Source organism: Pseudophryne corroboree, chromosome 4 (genome assembly GCF_028390025.1).
Source record: "Pseudophryne corroboree isolate aPseCor3 chromosome 4, aPseCor3.hap2, whole genome shotgun sequence".
In the NCBI taxonomy this organism is placed as follows: Eukaryota; Metazoa; Chordata; class Amphibia; order Anura; family Myobatrachidae; genus Pseudophryne; species Pseudophryne corroboree.
This window is the reverse complement of record NC_086447.1, coordinates 843,751,659-843,772,706: the sequence shown is the minus strand read 5'-3', so window position 1 is coordinate 843,772,706 and position 21,048 is coordinate 843,751,659. Positions and strand designations below refer to the sequence as shown.

The following is a 21,048-nucleotide window of genomic DNA, read 5'->3' as shown; positions in this document are numbered from 1 at the left end:
ACTGGATCACCTCAGTCCCCACCCCCGTGATTGGCTCCGCCCAGTTCTGGAAACCCCCCCTTGCAAATCCTGCGTTTGCCACTGAGAAGCGTTAGATGAAGTTCATGGGGACTCTGTTCCTGCATTGAAGACCGCCTATTTCTGGATAAATGATTTTAAAATAATATGTCTGAACCGGCACTGAAGATGAAGGGCGCTCCATAAGCCCAATTGAGATCAACACCTCGGATATGGTGGCAAAAATCCATGGTACCATTGTGGAAGATCACCGAGTGAATATGTGTGAGATTGCTGAGGCCATAGGCATCTCAGTCGAATGAGTGCATAACTTTCTGCATGAAAAAATGCACATGAAAAAGCTATGTACACGATGGGTGCTGCGATTGCTGAATCTCGATCAAAAACGCACATTAAGGATGTTGCAATGCAGTTTTGTGCTGTTTAAGTGAAATACACATGAATTTTTGTCAATGATTCATTGCAGTGAATGAAACTTGGATCCACCACTATACTCCTGAGTTGAAGAAGCAGTCAAACAGTGTACAAATTGGATGCAGGACTACCTCCGATCATTAGTGAGGATATTGACGATGAAGGTGTTGGCGGTGAAGATTGCAGGTGCTGGGCTCTAGCTGGGAGAAAAAAAGTAGATAATGGAGGTATGGTAGAGGGCTTGTTGTTATTTTATTAGCATAAGTTTCTGATTTTCCCAAACACTTTTTATGAACTCACTGCAAATGATGTAACATAGGGGGTAATTCCAAGTTGATCGCAGCAGGAATTTTGTTAGCATTTGGGCAAAACCATGTGCACTGCAGGGGAGGCAGATTTAACATGTGCAGAGAGAGTTAGATTTGGGTGTGGTGTGTTCAATCTGCAATCTAATTTGCAGTGTAAAAATAAAGCAGCCAGTATTTACCCTGCACAGAAACAAAATAACTCACCCAAATCTAACTCTTTCTGCACATGTTATATCTGCCTCCCCTGCAGTGCACATGGTTTTGCCCAACTGCTAACAAAATTCCTGCTGCGATCAACTTGGAAGGTCCCTGCCTCTACCTGCTGTGGCTTTACAAATGCTACAGATGGCTAGACAAGTGTATAATTCCACAAGTAATAGGTGGATTTTTTGGTCTTATGCTCAGGCATCACAATCAGGACCGTCTTTTTGAATGGGCTCAATGGGCAGTTGCCCAAGGGCCCCAGAAGTATAATGTCCCTAGGCTGATAGCTGAGGGTCCGCTTTTTCCAGGGGTACCAGATTTTTGAAAATCCGCCCTTGGGATCCGGAGATATCTGATGTCAATGCAGTGGTCCACATCCGAGCCTCTTAATTGCTCTTCCCAGCCAGACATCTCAGGTTCTGTCTGACTTTGAGTTTTTCTGAGGGTATACTCCAAAAGCTGGGACTCTACCCTTTCTGTGGACACTGGCAGCTTGTCTCTACTCTACCGACAACCAGAGTTATCAGCCTTCCAGCAGCTGGTCCCTGCTCTAGCTCCATACACCTGGTGTGCACGTTTATATTTTTATTGGTGGATTTCTCTGGCTCCTGAAGTCTGATCCCCGAATCCCAAGTACCCCTGAAAGGTGGGACTCTCTAGTTTTTTATCCTGTTGAAAGCGAAGAAATTTATTTCCGGGAACTGGAGATATCTGCAGTCGAGCAAACTGCCCTCCCACTAGAAAATTATGAATATTAAGCCAACTCCACTATCCACCCCTCACCTGCGTATTAAACACCCCCTAGCACCCTGTAAGTCATGTAACTGGGGCCCTTTCATTCAGCCCAATGCCCACTTCTACAATTTAGTGTTCTCCCTCCTGCTTCATCTCCCACCATCTGTGCAGTAAAGGAATAACTAGCAGAAATTGCTGCTCCCAGTGCTATATGCTGAGCAAAAGATAGAACACCCCCTACCACCCACGGGACATCAAAGCTGCCCCTGACAGCACCCCCCACCCCTACCATTGGAAGATGAGCAGGGGCCCCAGTGCATTGCTTTGCCCAGGGGCCTACACTGCTGTTAAGATGGCCCTGACGACAATGGCCTTCTTATCACAGGCAAAAACTGCTTCCACTGGCGTCTGACTTACACAGACCTCATCTTCATTAGCACTGGTGTCAGCTACACAAATATTCCTCTCACCCTGTTGCACTTCCACAGAGGCATACTCAATTTCTATATTCACCAGCTATACTTGTGCTGCTCATCACCACATTTGCAGGGGATGCAGAAATGGTGGAAGGAGTCTTCCCTATGACTACAGTATCAGAACACAGTTTATTCTACTGCCTTAGTGTTTTTTCTTTTCAGCACTGATTTTCTGTTTTTCACTGCAGGGAGTCACACCACTTATATTATGTGAACAAAGTCATAGTGGGGTACAGAGCACACAAGTTGTACAAAAGAAAATAACTTGTTTTTAAAACTTTTTTTAAGCTTTTTTTTTTTTTAAACTTACACTGTGGAATCACACTGCTTCTATTTCTGTGAATGCAGTGGGGTACAGCACACACAAGTTCTAAAAAAAAAAGTCAACTTTTTTTACTTTTTTTTACTTTTTGTGCAAATGGCAATTCAGACTGCAGAGTCACAGTGCTTATATTATTTACGTGAACGCAGTGGGTTCAGTGTGAAAGGCACCAACCTGCGAATAACCCGAGTCGAACTTGCAATGTGAAAAGGTCTGAGACTGCTCGGACCCAGGTTGGACCCGGGTTCATGATCTGAAAGCTGTATCAGTAAAGTACACAGCCTGCAATAGATTGCTTTATTGGGCTAAGTATAGGCAGCCAGCCATAGAACCTGTGTAAATCATAGGTGTCCCATTTTAAAGGATAGTATGTTAAGCCTAGCTAAGTACATAAGCTTCACATAATTGGTAGCAGCATGTATGGGAGGCAAGGTCTTCTGTCCCTGAGGGTGCCATGGCTATATATTTATTCAATAAATATGCTAAGCTTCAATGAAATTAATTTTATGAGCATTTCCTGTTTTTTGATGTTTAAATGCATTATTATCAGCTGTGCCATCTTACGACATCTGTAAAGCTGGTAATGCAGCTTTTGATTGGGTTTTATTGATGTGGAAACTGGAAACACTGTTTAGCTATTAACTAACATCCTAACTATTCAGAAGAAAGGCAATTCATTTGCACACAGCACTATTCAATTAAGACTCTCTCCACGAGACACTCTAATGCCACATCCATTGCCATTAGACATTGCATTACTCGAGAAGATTAATTTTGAATTAGGAGTGGGTTGAAGTTATGTGCAGTACATTATGCGCTTAATGAATATGGATTTTTAATGATTTATCTGCATATATATTTATTAGATGCTAGTCTGCTAGAATTAAATGCCTTCTCTTGTAGCAATGGGATGTTTAGCTATTTGTTACAGAAAAAGTTGACGTATTCTCAAATCAGCCGTAGAGCAGACTCATTTCCTGAGAAACATTGTGATCACCGGGGACAGAAGTATAACATAAATGGGATACAGGGCCTAATTCAGTAAGGATTGCAGATTCTGCTAATTAGCAGAATTTGCAATCCTTTGGATCACATGCTGGGGGGCCGCCCATCGTTAGGCAAGGCTGCCCAGCATGCTGACAGACGCCTCCCCCGAGGTTCAACAAGCAGAAATTGCGAACGCATTGAAGTTATGTGCAGTACATTATGCGCTTAATGAATATGGATTTTTTAATGAACGAATTGCAATTTCTGCTTGATAGCAGAAACTGAGATTGGCTCAGGAGGAGGAGGTCCGCCACCATGTTCTGGATCACGATGTCTGCGTGATCACGCCCCCTGACATGACCCCATTTGGCCGCCTCCGCCCCCCCTTTCGCGCCGCACTGCCCCCACAATGCTCCGTCTTGCCTTGGAAACCGAGCGTTCCTGCCCCGCAACCACCTCTGCCTGATTGACAGGCAGAGGTGATGGCATTTTCTGTGGTCCCCTCGGCAAAAGTGCGGGAGCATGTGCAGGATGGGCACTGCGCATGTGCCCACGGGGCGATCATAATAGTTCTAGTTGAATTGCGTTTTGCAATCCAATCTGAATTAGCCCCAATGTTCTACTGCTCTTGTTAAAGCATAAACTGTTATCCATAATAGTAGAACAGATAATAGGGCTGATATGGAGGAGAACACAGGCCTGCTGTCAGAGTTTTTGCACTTTACATTGGTTGCCGTGGAGTGCATGTAAGCAGGTCCATCTTAAAGTATTAGCACACTGGCCCACAATTCTGGGGGTCTCCAAGCAATGGCGGGTGATGGTCAGAGTGGTGATGCAGCATTCACTACCTGTCTTCCAGCCTGCAGCCAGACAGTGAATGGCTGCCAGCTTGCTGATTGGTGGATGGCTGGAGCTAGCCACAAATCAAAGTGCTAACAGCCATTCACTGTATGGAAGCACGTGGAGATACGGTGCCGGACCACAGAAGGGGAATGTTATGATTTTTTTTTATTGGTTACCATGAATGGGTGGGTAGGGACCCCAGTACATTACTTTGCCATGGCCTACAATGTTGTTAAGAAGACAGCCCTGCAGGTAAGTGCAGTAGATGCAGACTAGTACATATTTCTACACCTACGACAGAAGAGGAGAACTGGGCAGTAACGTAGGCAAAATTAATTAGTGTCTTACATTCTACTCATATCAACACAGCTAGGATACCATGGACCAAGTGTAATCGCCTCTGATTTGCAGGAACTGGAGCCATTTGTATTACAATTGATTGGAACTTTCAATCTAGTGACTATGCAGTCTAATTCACATCAGTGCCAGCAAACCACTGCTTAATATATGTGGATCAATACTCTGAACTTGTCTAAACCAATGAGCTGCTCCGAGAACTATAGAATTTTACGGGTACTTATCCCAAACTGATTAGTAGCAACAAAACTGCAGGGTCATACACCCATTGCTGTGACTGGAAAAGCATGTGTGTAAAGGTAGTCTGCCCATTGGCATGTCTGTGCAGTCAGTGTATGGTCAGAGATGTACAAAATGAAACTTTAGCACCAATCATGCAGACACACAAAACATTTTTATTATTGTTAACAATCCTGTTGGTCAGGGGTTTCATGGCCCCACCCCCAGTTTTAGTAACGCCCCTATTGTAAAAGCACTGCTGGTCCAACAAGAACATACTTGCCAAATTAAAATTTTCCTCTCTGGGGAAAAGTGCATACTACCAAGAGTAAAGATGTAAATTCAAAGTCTTGTCAAAAGATCCCCATATTGTGCAGTGTGTGCCCATTCAGAAGCATTCGTCCAGGATCGTTCTTCTGGCCCGTAACCTTTCCAATCGAACAGATATTGAAGATGACCATACCGAAAGCATGAGTCCAGAATCTTTGCCACTTAATACTCAACGCCGCGTTGAGTCTGGATCTTGGGTGCTTTAGGAAGCACTGAATAAAACTGATTCAGGACCACCGGCTGGATGTGGAATGTCCTGGGAACTTTTAAGAACGGAGGCAACTTAAGTTTGTGTTAGGCGCCGGGGTCCGCTCGTCTGCGCGGCCCGGCGCCTAGCAACTAGGGACGCCGTGCGCGTACAGCCGCCGGCTCCCTAGCAACGCTAGACGCCGGGCGCGCTGAGCCGCACGGACCCTAGCAACGGGGACGCCACTGGCGTACCGCGTTCCCCGTTGCTGGGTCCTGTGTAATTAATAGGTGCACCTGATCTCTGGCCGTGCAGCAAGGCAGCTGCACGGCATTCATTCTAATCAGCTCTGTCAGCAGCTGATTGGAGGACTCCTGTTTAAATACACTCTCAGGGCTTCTCACAGACGCCGGTAATAGCTTCCTGCATGCTGTCTTTGTTTGCTGAGAGTCTGTTTCCAGTCTTGCTGTATCCGGTCGTTCCAGTCCTCTGAAGTCCTGTACTTGGGAGTTATCATCTCGTCCCTGGAGTCCTGACCGATCACCGTTTAACATCCAGTGGTGTTCGTGAGTCGCGGCTCTGCCGTGTGTAGCGGCTCGGCCGCTTTACCCTTTATTATTTGTGTTTGGAGCATTTTGCGGAGGGTTCCGCTTCCACAGGTCCACTCTGGTATCCGGCGGTGCCGGGTAGGAGTATTGGACAAGTGGATTTTGGTTGTCCATTTCCCTGGCGGTTTTTCCGCACATACTTTAGGTTTTTTAGTTAGCTCGTAGCCCCTGGCCTGTTGTTAGCTAGAGGTCCTCTTGTTATCATCCTGCCTCGGAGTTCCCTTTGTCTCTCATTAAGACCGAGGGGCATCGGAGTTGGGCAGACATAATCCGCCCTTCAAACGCGGCTGCCAAGGGCTCAAGAAACCATAGTCTCGCAAGGGATTTCCGATAGCACGGGTGAGACAACAGAGTTAGGGCGCCAGGGGCTATTATTCTTTCCTGCTCCCGTTCCCAGCATTCCATTCCAGTGCTCCGGTCATTGTCATAAGATCTCCTCTGGCCAGGAGTGCTGGAATCATAACATTATTACCGGCCATACCAAAACTTAAAATTAAACAGGGTTTAATTTTTTCTTATTCAGTTTTGTGAGAGTTTATCGGCCTCATGAATCCTACAGGTTTAGGGCCAAATCCTGGTCAGCTCTTAGTCAGCCAGATTCAAGAACTTACTCAGATGGTTCAGGATCTTTCTCTTCGGGTGAAGTCGCAGGAAGATCTTTTGCGAGCTTCCCCGAAGGTAGTTCCTGAACCAAAGATGCATTTGCCTGACCGTTTTTCTGGTGATAGGAAAGAGTTTTTTAATTTTAAAGAATCCTGTAAACTTTATTTTCGTTTAAGACCGATTTCCTCGGGTACTGAATCTCAGCGGGTCGGGATTATTATTTCTTTGCTCCAGGGGGATCCTCAGACCTGGGCATTTGGTTTAAAAGCAGAGGATCCGGCATTGTTGTCAGTGGACGCTTTTTTTGGGTCTTTAGGGCTCTTGTATGATGACCCTGATAGAGAGGCGTCCGCTGAAAGTCAGTTGCGCGCTCTCAGACAGGGTAGAAATCCTGCGGAGGTTTATTGTACGGAGTTTCGCCATTGGTCGAACGACTGTGGCTGGAATGACCCAGCCCTGCGCAGTCAGTTTCGCCTCGGCTTATCAGAGTCTCTAAAAGACAGTCTCCTTCAGTACCCCGCTCCTGAGACTCTCGATAAGCTCATGGAGCTTTCTATTAAGATAGATCGTCGTCTCAGAGAGCGGAGGGCTGAAAAAGGAGCACCTGTAAGGTCAAGTCCGTGTGTATATTCCATTCCTGAGGACGTAGAGGAGCCCATGCAGATGGGTCTCTCCCGGCTGTCTCCTGAAGAAAGAGCCAGAAGGCAAAATTCTGGTCTTTGCCTGTACTGTGGGGGTAAGGGACATTTTTCTCGTAATTGTCCGAACAAGTCGGGAAACGCTTTGACCAGGTGAATTGTGAGGGGGTTCACCTAGGTCTGCAGCTTATCTCCTCGAATAACTCCCTTTTAGTCCCAGTTAAAGTTTCCTTTGGCAGCCTCAGTTCTTCGGTGTCGGCTTTTGTTGACAGTGGAGCTGCAGGAAACTTTATGGATTTAACTTGGGCTAAGGCCTTAGGCATTCCTCAGTTACCTTTGGGTAGGTGTGTCACCATGCATGGCTTAGATGGGAGTCCACTTTCCAATGGGGTTATTTCTCTCCGTACACCTCCTGTATTACTTACAGTAGGAGCTCTACATTCTGAAAAAATCGAGTTCTTCCTTACTCATTGCCCAGCAGTTCCAGTAGTTCTGGGTCACCCTTGGCTGGCCTTTCATAATCCCACCATTGATTGGTGGTCGGGGGAGATTTCACAATGGGGTACCTTTTGTGATAGGGAATGTATTACGTTTCCAGTCAGAGTAGCAGCTGCCATTCCTGAACTCATTCCTGTGGAATACCAGGAGTTTGCTGATGTGTTCTCCAAAGGCAATGCGGACATTCTGCCTCCTCATCGGCCGTATGATTGTGCTATTGAGCTTATTCCTGGTGCCGCATTACCAAAGGGAAGATTATATGCTTTATCCGGGCCAGAAACTGCGGCCATGAATGATTATGTTAAGGAGAGCCTAGGGAGAGGATTTATTAGACCATCAAAATCTCCTTTAAGTGCAGGTTTCTTCTTTGTGGAGAAAAAGGATGGCTCGCTTAGACCGTGCATTGACTTTAGAGCCCTGAATAAGATCTCAGTTAAAAATACTTATCCTTTGCCGCTGATATCTGTACTCTTTTATCAGCTACGTTCGGCTGTGATTTTTTCTAAAATTGACCTTAGAGGAGCGTACAACCTCATCCGAATCAAATCTGGAGATGAGTGGAAGACGGCCTTCAGTACTCAGTCAGGTCACTACGAGTACCTGGAGATGCCGTTCGGCTTGTCCAATGCTCCAGCAGTTTTTCAAGACCTCATTAATGAATTTCCTAGGGAAATTCGTGGTCGTTTACTTAGACGACATCCTGATTTATTCTGAATCAATGGAACAACATGTTACCCAGGTGCGTCTGGTTCTTCAGAAGTTACGTGAGAATCATTTATATGCCAAGCTGGAGAAGTGTGAGTTTCATGTCACGGAGGTATCTTTTTTAGGGTACATTATTTCCCCTCAGGGATTTTCCATGGAACCAAAGAAGCTCCAGGCCATCCTTAGTTGGGCGCAACCCACCAATTTAAAAGCAATTCAGCGCTTTTTAGGGTTTGCGAATTATTATAGGAGGTTCATTCATTCTTTTTCTGACCTGGTTGCTCCCATTGTAGCTCTGACAAAGAAAGGAGCGGATCCTACCAACTGGTCGCGTGAAGCAGAGTTGTCCTTTCGGGCCTTGAAACAAGCCTTTGTCTCGGCTCCAGTCCTCAGACATCCCAATCCGGAATTGCCCTTTGTTGTGGAGGTTGATGCCTCGGAGGTTGGAGTGGGGGCTATCCTTTCTCAAAAGGATCCGGAGTCTCTGGAGTTACATCCTTGTGCCTTTATGTCCAGGAAATTCTCCTCCGCTGAATCCAACTATGACGTTGGTAATCGGGAGTTACTGGCGATAAAGTGGGCTTTCGAGGAGTGGAGGCATTGGCTGGAGGGAGCAAAACATACCATTTCAGTATTGACTGACCATAAAAACCTGCAATACATCGAATCAGCTAAGCGGCTTAATGCCCGGCAGGCACGTTGGGCTTTATTTTTTACTCGTTTCAAATTCATAATCACTTTCAGGCCTGGTTCCAGGAATACCAAGGCTGATGCCCTGTCACGCAGTTTTCTTCCGGTTCACAATAACAGTCATGTTACTCCCATACTTCCATCTTCGGTCATTTGGGCAGGCCTCACACAAGATTTATTTACCCAGTTAAAACAGCTTCAACACCAAGATCCTGGAAATACTCCTGCTGGTCGTCTTTACGTCCCTGAGTTTTTGAGAGCTACTGTTTTGACTGAATTCCATGATAACAAAGTTTCCGGGCATCCGGGAATCTCTAAGACTTTGGAGTTAGTCTCCCGCTCAGTATGGTGGCCTGGTCTTTCTAAAGACGTTAAGGAGTTTGTTTTTTCATGTCAGGTTTGTGCACAGCATAAAGTTCCCCGTTCCTTGCCTATCGGGCAACTTATGCCCTTAAATGTCCCTCTCAGGCCATGGTCTCATATTTCCATGGATTTTGTGGTAGACCTTCCCCTTTCAGCCGGATTCCGAGTCATATGGGTGGTAGTGGACCGTTTTAGCAAGATGGCTCATTTCATTGCTCTTCCCGACTGCCATCTGCCCAAGGGTTGGCAGTTTTGTTTCTCCGCCATGTTTTCAGACTTCCTGGGTTGCCTATTGATATTGTTTCTGATCGGGGTCCACAATTCATCGCACAATTCTGGAAGTGTTTTTGTGCTTCATTAAAGATGAAATTGTCGTTAACATCCGGTTACCACCCACAATCCAACGGGCAAACCGAGCGAGTTAACCAATCATTGAAACAGTATTTGCGTTTGTATTCAGCCAAACTCCAGAATGATTGGTCCGAGTTTCTTCCATTGGCGGAGTTTGCTTACAATAATTCCTGTCATTCCTCCACTAAAGTGTCTCCATTCTTTTCAGTTTTTGGTTTTCACCCCAGAGCTAATTCTTTTTTTCATCATTCCTCAGTCTCCCCGCTAACCTTAACCTCCCAACTCAGAGCCATTTTGAAAAAAGTGCACCTTGCTCTCAGAAAAGCGGCCTTTCGAGAGAAGAAATTTTCTGACAGGCTCCGACGTCCTTGCACTTTTAAGGTGGGAGATAGGGTATGGTTGTCGACTCGTAACATCAGGCTTCGACAATCCTCGGCTAGATTGGGACCCAAATTTATTGGGCCATTTCTTATTATTAAAAGAGTCAACCCAGTTGCCTTCCGGTTACGTTTACCAAGATCTCTTAGGATTGGAAATACGTTTCATTGCTCCCTGTTGAAACTATACGTTTCTTCCAGTAGATTTCCAAGGAGGATCTCTCAGGGTAGATCTCCGGTGGATGTACAGGGACAACAGGAGTTCTTGGTGGAGAAGGTTCTCGATTCCAAATTGTCCCGGGGCCGGCTTTATTTTCTGGTGCACTGGAGAGGCTATGGTCCGGAGGAAAGGTCTTGGGTCTTGGATAAGGATCTTCATGCCCCGAGGCTCAAGAGGGCATTTTTTCGGGAATTTCCTCGGAAACCTGGCTTTAGGGGTTCCTTGACCCCTCCTCAAGGGGGGGGGGTACTGTTAGGTGCCGGGGTCCGCTCGTCTGCGCGGCCCGGCGCCTAGCAACTAGGGACGCCGTGCGCGTACAGCCGCCGGCTCCCTAGCAACGCTAGACGCCGGGCGCGCTGAGCTGCACGGACCCTAACAACGGGGATGCCACTGGCGGACCACGTTCCCCGTTGCTGGGTCCTGTTTAATTAATAGGTGCACCTGATCTCTGGCCGTGCAGCAAGGCAGCTGCACGGCATTCATTCTAATCAGCTCTGTCAGCAGCTGATTGGAGGACTCCTGTTTAAATACACTCTCAGGGCTTCTCACAGACGCCGGTAATAGCTTCCTGCATGCTGTCTTTGTTTGCTGAGAGTCTGTTTCCAGTCTTGCTGTATCCGGTCGTTCCAGTCCTCTGAAGTCCTGTACTCGGGAGTTATCATCCCGTCCCTGGAGTCCTGACCGATCACCGTTTAACATCCAGTGGTGTTTGTGAGTCGCGGCTCTGCCGTGTGTAGCGGCTCGGCCGCTTTACCCTTTATTATTTGTGTTTGGAGCATTTTGCGGAGGGTTCCGCTTCCACAGGTCCACTCTGGTATCCAGCGGTGCCGGGTAGGAGTATTGGACAAGTGGATTTTGGTTGTCCTTTTCCCTGGCGGTTTTTCTGCACATACTTTAGGTTTTTTAGTTAGCTCGTAGCCCCTGGCCTGTTGTTAGCTAGAGGTCCTCTTGTTATCATCCTGCCTCGGAGTTCCCTTTGTCTCTCATTAAGACCGGGGGGCATCGGAGTTGGGCAGACATAATCCGCCCTTCAAACGCGGCTGCCAAGGGCTCAAGAAACCATAGTCTCGCAAGGGATTTCCGATAGCACGGGTGAGACAACAGAGTTAGGGCGCCAGGGGCTATTATTCTTTCCTGCTCCTGTTCCCAGCATTCCATTCCAGTGCTCCGGTCATTGTCATAAGATCTCCTCTGGCCAGGAGTGCTGGAATCATAACAGTTTGTAGCAACAGGGTTGATGACTTGCTCGATCTGGAAAGGCCCGAAATATAATCGGGGGGCAAACTTCATACTGGGAACCTTCAGATTTTTTTGTGAAGAGCCAAACACAATCCCCTTGTTTGAGAGCAGGAACTGCTTTACACTTTTTGTCAGCTAATTTTTTGTACCTGGTGGAGGCTTTCAAAAGAGCTGAACGGATATTCTTCCAGTTTCTGGAGAACTGTCGCAGAGTGAGATTAACAGCAGGTACTGACGAATGAAATGTGCCATCTTGGTGAACCGGTCAACTACCACCCAGATGGTATTGAATTTGTTACATTCGGGAAGATCGGTAATGAAGTCCATTGATAAATGGGTCCATGGCTGACGAGGAGTAGACAGAGGCATCAGTTGCGACTGCCGAGATACCTTATGCTGGGCACACTTAGAGCAGGAGGCAATAAACTCTGTAATGTCTTGTTTTAGGGTTGGCCACCAGTCGGATCTGGAAACAAACCCGTAGGTTTTCTGAATACCTGCGTGTCCGGCGAAGCGAGAAGAATGTGCCCAATGCAAGAGCTTCTTTCTGAGAGATGGTTTTACAAAACTTTTCCCGGATGGAGTCGTGGAGTCCACGCCCACTGCGGAGAATGCCACTGGGTCAATTATGAGATGCTTACCAGTGGATTCAGACCTGCTTTCTTGCTCCCAGGAACGATAAAGGGCATCAGCTTTACGATTTTGAGACCCTGGACAAAACGAGAGTTTGAAATTGGAAAAGAAGAGTGTCCATCTGGCCTGGCGAGGATTGAGACACTGCGCAGCTTTCAGGTACAGGAGGTTTTTATGGTCGGTCAAATTGTTGATAGTGTGGGAGGCACCCTCGAGTAAGCATCTCCATTCTTCCAGAGTAAGCTTTATAGCCAAAAGTTCTTGGTCGCCAATGGCGTAGTTGTATTCTGCAGGAGTGAACTTTCAGGAGAAATAGCCACAGGGATGGAGTTGGCCATCTGCGGCTCACTGGGATAATACGGCACCTACTCCAATGGATGATGCATCGACATCCAAGGTGAAAGGTAAGTTAGTGTCAGGTTGTTTCAGGACTGGAGCGGAGATGAATTTCTGCTTTAGAAGATAAAAAGCTTGGGTAGCCTCTTCTGACCATTTGGAAGGATTGGCACCTTTCCGAGTGAGAGCAGGAATCGGCGCCACAATGGTGGAGAAACCTTGAATGAATCTTCTGTAATAATTGGCAAAACCCAGGAATCTCTGAATGCCTTTTAGCGAGCTTGGTATTGGCCAATCTCGGATATCTTGGAGTTTCTCTGGATCCATTTCCAGACCGGAGCCAGAAACGATATATCCTAAAAATGGAATGGACTTGACTTCGAAAACGAACTTCTCTAATTTATAGTAGAGATGATTGGCACAGAGACGGGACAGAGCTTCCTTCACCCATACATGATGTTCCTCTAGGTCATTAGCAAATATGAGCATGTCATCGAGGTAAACAATTCTGGACTCACGCTTATCCAAGATTATAGCATTTAAAATATTGACATTGATAATCTGGGAGGAACAGGAGTTATAGTTGATAACTAGACATAAAACTTTACTTCAGCAGGAACATTACAATGAACTTGGCTTAATACAGAATACAGGTTGAACCAGATGGGCATTTGCCTCTTTTCAGCCTCATTAACTATGTTACTATGTTCCTATGTTCCTATGTTTTAGGAAGCATAGACCTCCCACGGTCAGCCACCCTTTTGTGGAATCGCAGATCAACCTTCGTGCAGAGAGATATGAGCTCATTCAATTTTTGAGGTAAGTCTCTGGAAACTAGCTCATCTTTAATCCGTTCAGATAATCCGTGCCAGAATGCTGCATAGAGAGCGTCATTGTCCCAGGAGAGTTCAGGCACTAGAATTTGGAATTGCACCAAGTACTGGCTGACTGTTCGTGATCCCTGGCACAGCCAAAGAAGGTCAGTAGAGGCAGATGTCACTTGCCCAGGCTCGTCAAAGATGCATCTAAAGGCCGCCACAAATTTCCTGTATGAAGACAATAACACATCGGATCTCTCCCACAAAGGTAATGCCCAATCTAGGGCAGAGCCACAGAGGAGAGAGATAATGTAGGCTACCTTGGTACGCTCTGTAGGAAAGTTGCCAGGCTGTAGCTCGAAATGTATTTCACATTGGTTTAAGAGACCCCGACAGGCTTTATGGGAACCATCAAATTCAGCTGCTGTCAGCAAATGGAGTCGAGATGCAGAAACGGGAATGGTGGGTGGGGATTCCACCTGGGGTACTGCTGGAGATACACTAGACACCCCAGAACCACGGAGGGTTACTTGGAATCCATCCAGCCTGGTAAAGAGGTCCTTGAGACAGCAAATCACTTGACCCTGTGCAGCCTCTTGATGTTCTAGGCGGGCTGCCAGCTGTTGTACAGAGTTGGACGCTTGGGCCTGTTCTCCAGCTGGATTCATTTGGTCAGTGCTGTCACGCCTGAGGGTTGAGGCTGACTATAGAGCAAGAAAAGTGGCTGCGCTGTGTGTCAGCAGCTATATAAAATAGAGAGCACAACGTATAAAATGTAAAGAATTTATTCTCTTAATCAATATAGTTATAAAAAATGTAGGTTAATAATACACCTATATCTGTCTCAGGTGATATAAAGGTTCAGCCGTGTGAAAAAAATGGCTATCCAATATATTAAATCCTAATTGTGCAATAGGGAGGGAACAGGAGAATTTGTAGATGTAGTTCCAGATAAATGTAAACATATACTACCTCTCCGGCAAGGGCTGGTATAAACTTGGCCGGGCGTCCCCGGCTAGTGAGTCCTGCGTTGCCCGATGTTCTGCACAGAGGAGAGGAGTATTGCGGTGCCCAGTGCCGAGCACCTCCCAATAGAAAGAGATGTATGATCGTCTCCTGTATTCCTGATCGCCAGCCGGCGATGAAGCAAGCTGCTGAAATGCACAATGTGATTGCACAGCGGAGCGGAAAGGTGGGTAACCCAATGCTGAGTACCTGCCGCTAGGAGGAAATGTGCGGTCGTCTCCTGTTCTCGTGATCGCTGGCCGGCGGTGATAGCAAGCTGCTGTCGGAAAGTCAAAGGCGGTTTCTTGCCGCGGTCAGCCGGTCAGCCTGAGGGTTGAGGCTGACCTGGGGAAGCCTCAGGCATAGGGTCTGACGTGTATGTGACCCTAGGTGGCAGTACGGGATTCCTGGACATACAGGGTACCCTTAGCACAGACGCCCGAAGGCGTGACCAAGACGACAGAGGTGTAAAAAAGTAAAGTTCTTTATTGTGCACAGTTCAATAATCACAATGGCAGTTTGGTGAAAGAAGCAATGTTCATCAGTTAGATTTCACAGTGTAATTATAGCAGCACAGTTCCTCAGATAAGGTAGTAGCAAGTATGCTGTTTGGAGTAGTAAGATATCAATATAGCACAGTCTTGGAAGACACTGAGATGGTATTGTCCATATATGTAAACAGCTAACCACAGTACTGACGAGATGAACTGATACTGACCAGAGGATGACACACTGGAAGCTGGAGTCGATGGCAGAGCACCGAGGTGGGCTGAGGGCTGGAGGACTGCCGAGGATGCTGGGTGGAACTGGCACAGATGGTGAGTATACAGTGGAACTCACCGATGGTGACAGAGTTCGATGCTGAGACACTGATGACGACAGAGATTGATGTTGGGGCACCGATGGTGATCTGAAGGCGATGCAGGAAAACCGCTGGTGACTGGAAACGATGTAGGAACACCGTTGGTGACTGGAAATGATGTAGGAACACCGCTGATGACTGGAGACGGTGTAGAAACACTGCTGATAACAAGAGGCAATGTGGAAAAACCGCTGGTAGCTGGAAATGATGTGGGAACATTGCTAAGAACTGGAAACGGTGAAGGTACACTGCTGGTAACAGGAGGCAATGTGGAAACACAGCTGGAGTCAGGCAGCACCGCAGGATGAAAACTGGTGCAGGTCTCTTTAAGTGGAGCAAGGTCACAGGAGCTGGATTACCTGGAGACAGCAAGCAGGAACAACCACAGAATGTAGTAACATCCAACACTGGGTTAGACAACCATAGCACTGACAACAGGAAGCCTCGGTTCAGGCTATTTATACCTGCTGGGAAGCAGGGATTGGCTGAGCAATCAGAGAGGATTCTGTGAACAGTGGATTGGCTGTGGAGAGTCATGTGATTAACCCAAATATGGCTGCTCACATGTTTGGCTCTGGAGGGAAAAGTCTGTTTGTAAACAGCATGTGGAAACTTGTAGTAATGGTGGCGGCGGCAGAGGCCGCGGAAAGCAGGAGACACCATCCGCTAGGACAGGAGGGACATGCTGGACAACTGTCATGTCAGCGTCGCCGAGATTTCTGGGGAGAGACCGTGGAGATGCCGTGCAGCGTGCTGCACGCAGACAGCGCAGATGGAATCCAGGCTTGGAGCGCAGGGACAGTCTCAGAAGGCACTTGGATGGTAAGTAAGTGTGTTTAGTTACCCGGATGATGACAATGCCCCTTTCAGACAGAAAATTAAATCACTGGGTGAAGCAGTTCCACCTGGTATTTTCATGAAACATACGGGTCCTTTTTCTGTGTGAAAGGGTCGACCTGGGTTGAAATTCCCGGGACTTCAACCCTGGAATCTACCAGGGTCGGAGACATGGAAATTTCGAACCGGGTTGACCTTTTCACACAGACAAAATTCCCGTGTTGATATGCAAATTACCGGGTTGAAATTCTCGACCTGGTAATTTGCATGTCTGTTTGAAAGGGGGGGTCAGGCAGGCTCCGGCAAAATGATCCAGCATTGAAATGCCGGGTAATTACTGCAACTTTCAGACTTTTCTGTCTGAAAGTGGTATTAGGTTCCACTCATCCACTAATACCCCTTTCACACCACACAAATAACCCAATATCGACCCGGTATATTGCCGGGTCGACACGGGTCAGTGTGCGATGTGAAAGGGGCATGGACGAATTCCCGGGACGCCTGACCTCAACCCGGGAATAAATCAGGGTCATTCCTGGGTTGACTACCAGGTCAGATGCAGTGTGAACTGGTTGCCGGGTTGATAGGGAGAGATGGCGCGGAGATGAGCTCATCTCCCAGTGCTGCCCCTGATGCCAGCTCCACCTCCCGGCCACTATGGCAACCCGACCCGGCGAACTGCCTGGTCAGGGACACAGTGTGAAAGGTCCAATGCCGGCTCCCACCTGCAAAGAACCCATTTCCAATTCCCGGGTGGGACCCGGCATTGCGACCTGAAAGGGGTATACGGAGTTTCTATGCAAGGAGAGTGATTTGCTGCAGCCAATGTGATTGCTGTTAACTTTTCAGGAGTCCCTGCTGATGACTCTCACTAGCAGGAGAGAATGCAACAGAGCACGGGGCACATGATCACACAGTATCTTCTTATCTGTACTGTTTAGTTAAACATATTTATTTAATTAGAGTATCTGGTGTTTGAAATGATTTGGAGGATACTATAAATGTATGGAAAACAGCAAAGTCAATAAATATAGGTAGTGCATACAAGTTGCAGACAGTCCAGTGTTCACAGTGAATAAAATCTAATACACAAAAAAAGCATATTTACATATTATCAATCTAACCAGCAAAAAATATATGCTTAGGGATGAATTCACACAAGGTCAAACTGCATTTGAAATTTATTTTACAAGCATCACAGTTATCATGTATATTGTGCTGAGTGAGAAGAAAATAAATATCACAGCGAATAGTTGTAAGCAAGAAATCCAATATTGCAGGAAGCCAGGGGTGGATTGGGATCAAAAACCAGCCCTGGAAATTTATGGAAGCAGCCCTAATAGGGGTGGGGTCTGATAAGGGGATGGAGTCTGTCAAGTGGGCAGGATTACTGCTCAGAAGGCCTGATGAAATGGATGGATGAAAAGTGCGTGCCAAAGGTGCGCATCAAAATTTTAGGGGCATGGCTTCATGGGGAAGGGGCATGGCCACATAATAGTGCCAATTCACATTAGACCACACCACACAGTAGTGCCGCTTATACACATTGCACCAGGTAGAACCTCCTATACACACTATGCCAGGTAGAGCATGTTATACATATTGCGCCAGATAGAGCACGGTATACACTTTGCGCCAGGTAGAGCACATTATACACATTGCACCAGGTAAAACACATTATACACATTGTACCAGGTAAAACACATTATACACTTTGCGCCAGGCAGAGCACATTATACACATTGCACCAATAAAGCACATTATACACATTGCACCAGATAGGGCACATTATACGCTTTGCGCCAGGTAGAGTGCATTATACACATTGCACCAGATAGAACACATTATACACATTGCACCAGGTAAAGCACATTATACACATTGCACCAGGCAGAGCACGTTATACACATTGCCAATCTGCCGCTGCACAGGCAGATAAAATTTCTATCAGACTGACAGGCATTTTATCTGACGTTGCAGGGTGAGGGTGAGTGTTAGGGTTAGGCTCCCGGAAGGGTCAGGGTTAGGCTGAGGGAGGGAGGTTGGGCAGCAGGGGGGGAGGTTATGGTTAGGCTGCAGGAGAGGGAGGTTAGGGTTAGGCTGCAGGAGGGGAGGGGAGGGCTAGGCTGCGGGAGGGGAGGTTAGGGTTAGGCTGCGGGAGGGGAGGTTAGGGTTAGGCTGCGGAAGGGGAGGTTAGGGTTAGGCTGCAGGGGGGAGGTTAGGCTGCGGGGAGAGGTTAGTGTTAGGCTGAAGGGGAGAGGTTAGGGTTAGGCTGCGGGGGGAGGGTTAGGCTGTGGGTGGGGACGGTTAGGGTAATGGACTAGACTAAATTGCACACACAGTAGTAATGCCTTTTAGATACAGTATTTTGCACACACGGTAGTAACATCCCATGCACATTTAGCAGCACTGCCACTGTGCCACACAGTAGTGCCCTTTCACTGCCTCCCCCTCCTTATCAACCCATATGCTGCAGCAGCAGCACTCACCTGCGGAGCCATCAGTAATGTTGCGTGTTGCCCCTCATTGGCCATGCGCAGCAGCTCCGACGGCGGGCATTTTTTAAATGCTTAACTGAGCTTCTGCGCATGCGCAGAAGCTTCAGTTAACGCTGCCGCGATCGCGACTGCAGCTGCGGCTGGCGGCAGCGCTGATGCAGCGGCCTGCATAGGATGGTGACGGCCAGCCAATGAGGGGAATCCGTTCCGGCATCACAGCATACCAATCTGCCCCTGCAGGCACCAATGTTAGTATCAATACTTGCTAGATTTCCTTAAATACACTGCTCAAAAAAATAAAGGGAACACTAAAATAACACCTCCTAGATCTGAATGAATGAAATATTCTTCTTAAATACTTTGTTCTTTACATAGTTGAATGTGCTGACAACAAAATCACACAAAAATGATCAATGGAAATCAAATTTATTAACCCATGGAGGTCTGGATTGGGAGTCACACTCAAAATTAAAGTGGAAAAACACACTACAGGCTGATCCAACTTTGATGTAATGTCCTTAAAAAAGTCAAAATGAGGCTCAGTAGTGTGTGGCCTCCACGTGCCTATATGACCTCCCTACAACGCCTGGGCATGCTCCTGATGAGGTGGCGGATGGTCTCCTGAGGGATCTCCTCCCAGACCTGGACTAAAGCATCCACCAACTCCTGGACAGTCTGTGGTGCAACGTGGCGTTGGTGGATGGAGCGAGACATGATGTCCCAGATGTGCTCAATTGGATTCAGGTCTGGGGAACGGGTGGGCCAGTCCATAGCATCAATGCCTTCGTCTTGCAGGAACTGCTGACACACTCCAGCCACATGAGGTATAGCATTGACTTGCATTAGGAGGAACCCAGGGCCAACTGCACCAGCATATGGTCTCACAAGGGGTCTGAGGATCTCATCTCGGTACCTAATGGCAGTCAGGCTACCTCTGGCGAGCTCATGGAGGGCTGTGCAGCCCCCCAAAGAAATGCCACCCCACACCATTACTGACCCACTGTCAAACCGGTCATGCTGGAGGATGTTGCAGGCAGCAGAACATTCTTCTTGGCGTCTCCAGACTCTGTCACGTCTGTCACATGTGCTCAGTGAGAACCTGCTTTCATCTGTGAAGAGCACAGGGCACCAGTGGCTAATTTGCCAATCTTGGTGTTACCTGGAAAATGCCAAACGTCCTGCACGGTGTTGGGCTGTAAGCACAACCCCCACATGTGGACGTCGGGCCCTCATATCACCCTCATGAAGTCTGTTTTTGATCGTTTGAGTAGACACATGCACATTTGTGGCTTGCTGGAGGTCATTTTGCAGGGCTCTGGCAGTGCTCCTCCTGTTCCTCCTTGCACAAAGGTGGAGGTAGCGTTCCTGCTGCTGGGTTGTTGCCCTCCTACAGCCTCCTCCACGTCTCCTGATGTACTGGCCTGTCTCCTGGTAGCGCCTACATGCTCTGTAGACTACGTTGACAGACACAGCAAACCTTCTTGCCACAGCTCGCATTGATGTGACATCATGGATGAGCTGCACTACCTGAGCCACTTGTGTGGGTTGTAGACTCCGTCTCATGCTACCACTAGAGTGAAAGCATCACCAGCTTTCAAAAGTGACCAAAACATCAGCCAGAAAGCATAGGAGCTGAGAAGTGGTCTGTGGTCACCACCTGCAGAACAACTCCTTTATTGGGGGTGTCTTGCTAATTGCCTATAATTCCCACCTGTTGTCTATTCCATTTGCACAACAGCATGTGAAATTGATTGTCAATCAGTGTTGCTTCCTAAGTGGACAGTTTGATTTCACAGAAGTGTGATTGACTTGGAGTTACATTGTGTTGTTTAAGTGTTCCCTTTATTTTTTTGAGCAGTGTATATATTGTTGCCAATGTTATTATAGAAATATCTCACAGCAAGCATTTAAGCATAGATACTCCTATACAGTATATGGCGCCAAACACCCCTCCTCAACGACGCACTTTGGGCTTGATTCTGATATGGAAGTAAAGCAAAAAATGCAAGTAAGTTTGTATCTGGAACAAACCATAGTGGTCATTTCGAGTTGTTCGCTCGTTGCCGATTTTCGCTATGCTGCGATTTGTTGCTAAATGCGCATGCGCATGGTACGCAGCGCGCATGCGCTTAGTTATTTAACAAAAAACTTAGCAGTTTTGCTGTTGATCCTGCGGCGCTTTTCAGTCACACTGCTGATCGGTGAGTGATTGACAGGAAAGGGGCGTTTCTGGGTGGTAACTGAGCGTTTTCCGGGAGTGTGCTAAAAAATGCAGGCGTGTCAGGGAAAAACGCGGGAGTGTCTGGAGAAACGAGGGAGTGGCTGGCCGAACACAGGGCCTGTTTGTGACGTCAAACCAGGAACTAA

General features: G+C 47.3%; 1 long non-coding RNA gene across 2 annotated transcripts in view; it reads right to left on the bottom strand.

Moving 5' to 3' along the window:
- Positions 1 to 21,048, bottom strand: part of LOC134910505 (uncharacterized) — a 271,917-nt gene that overhangs the window by 138,644 nt on the left and 112,225 nt on the right. The window lies entirely within an intron of this gene.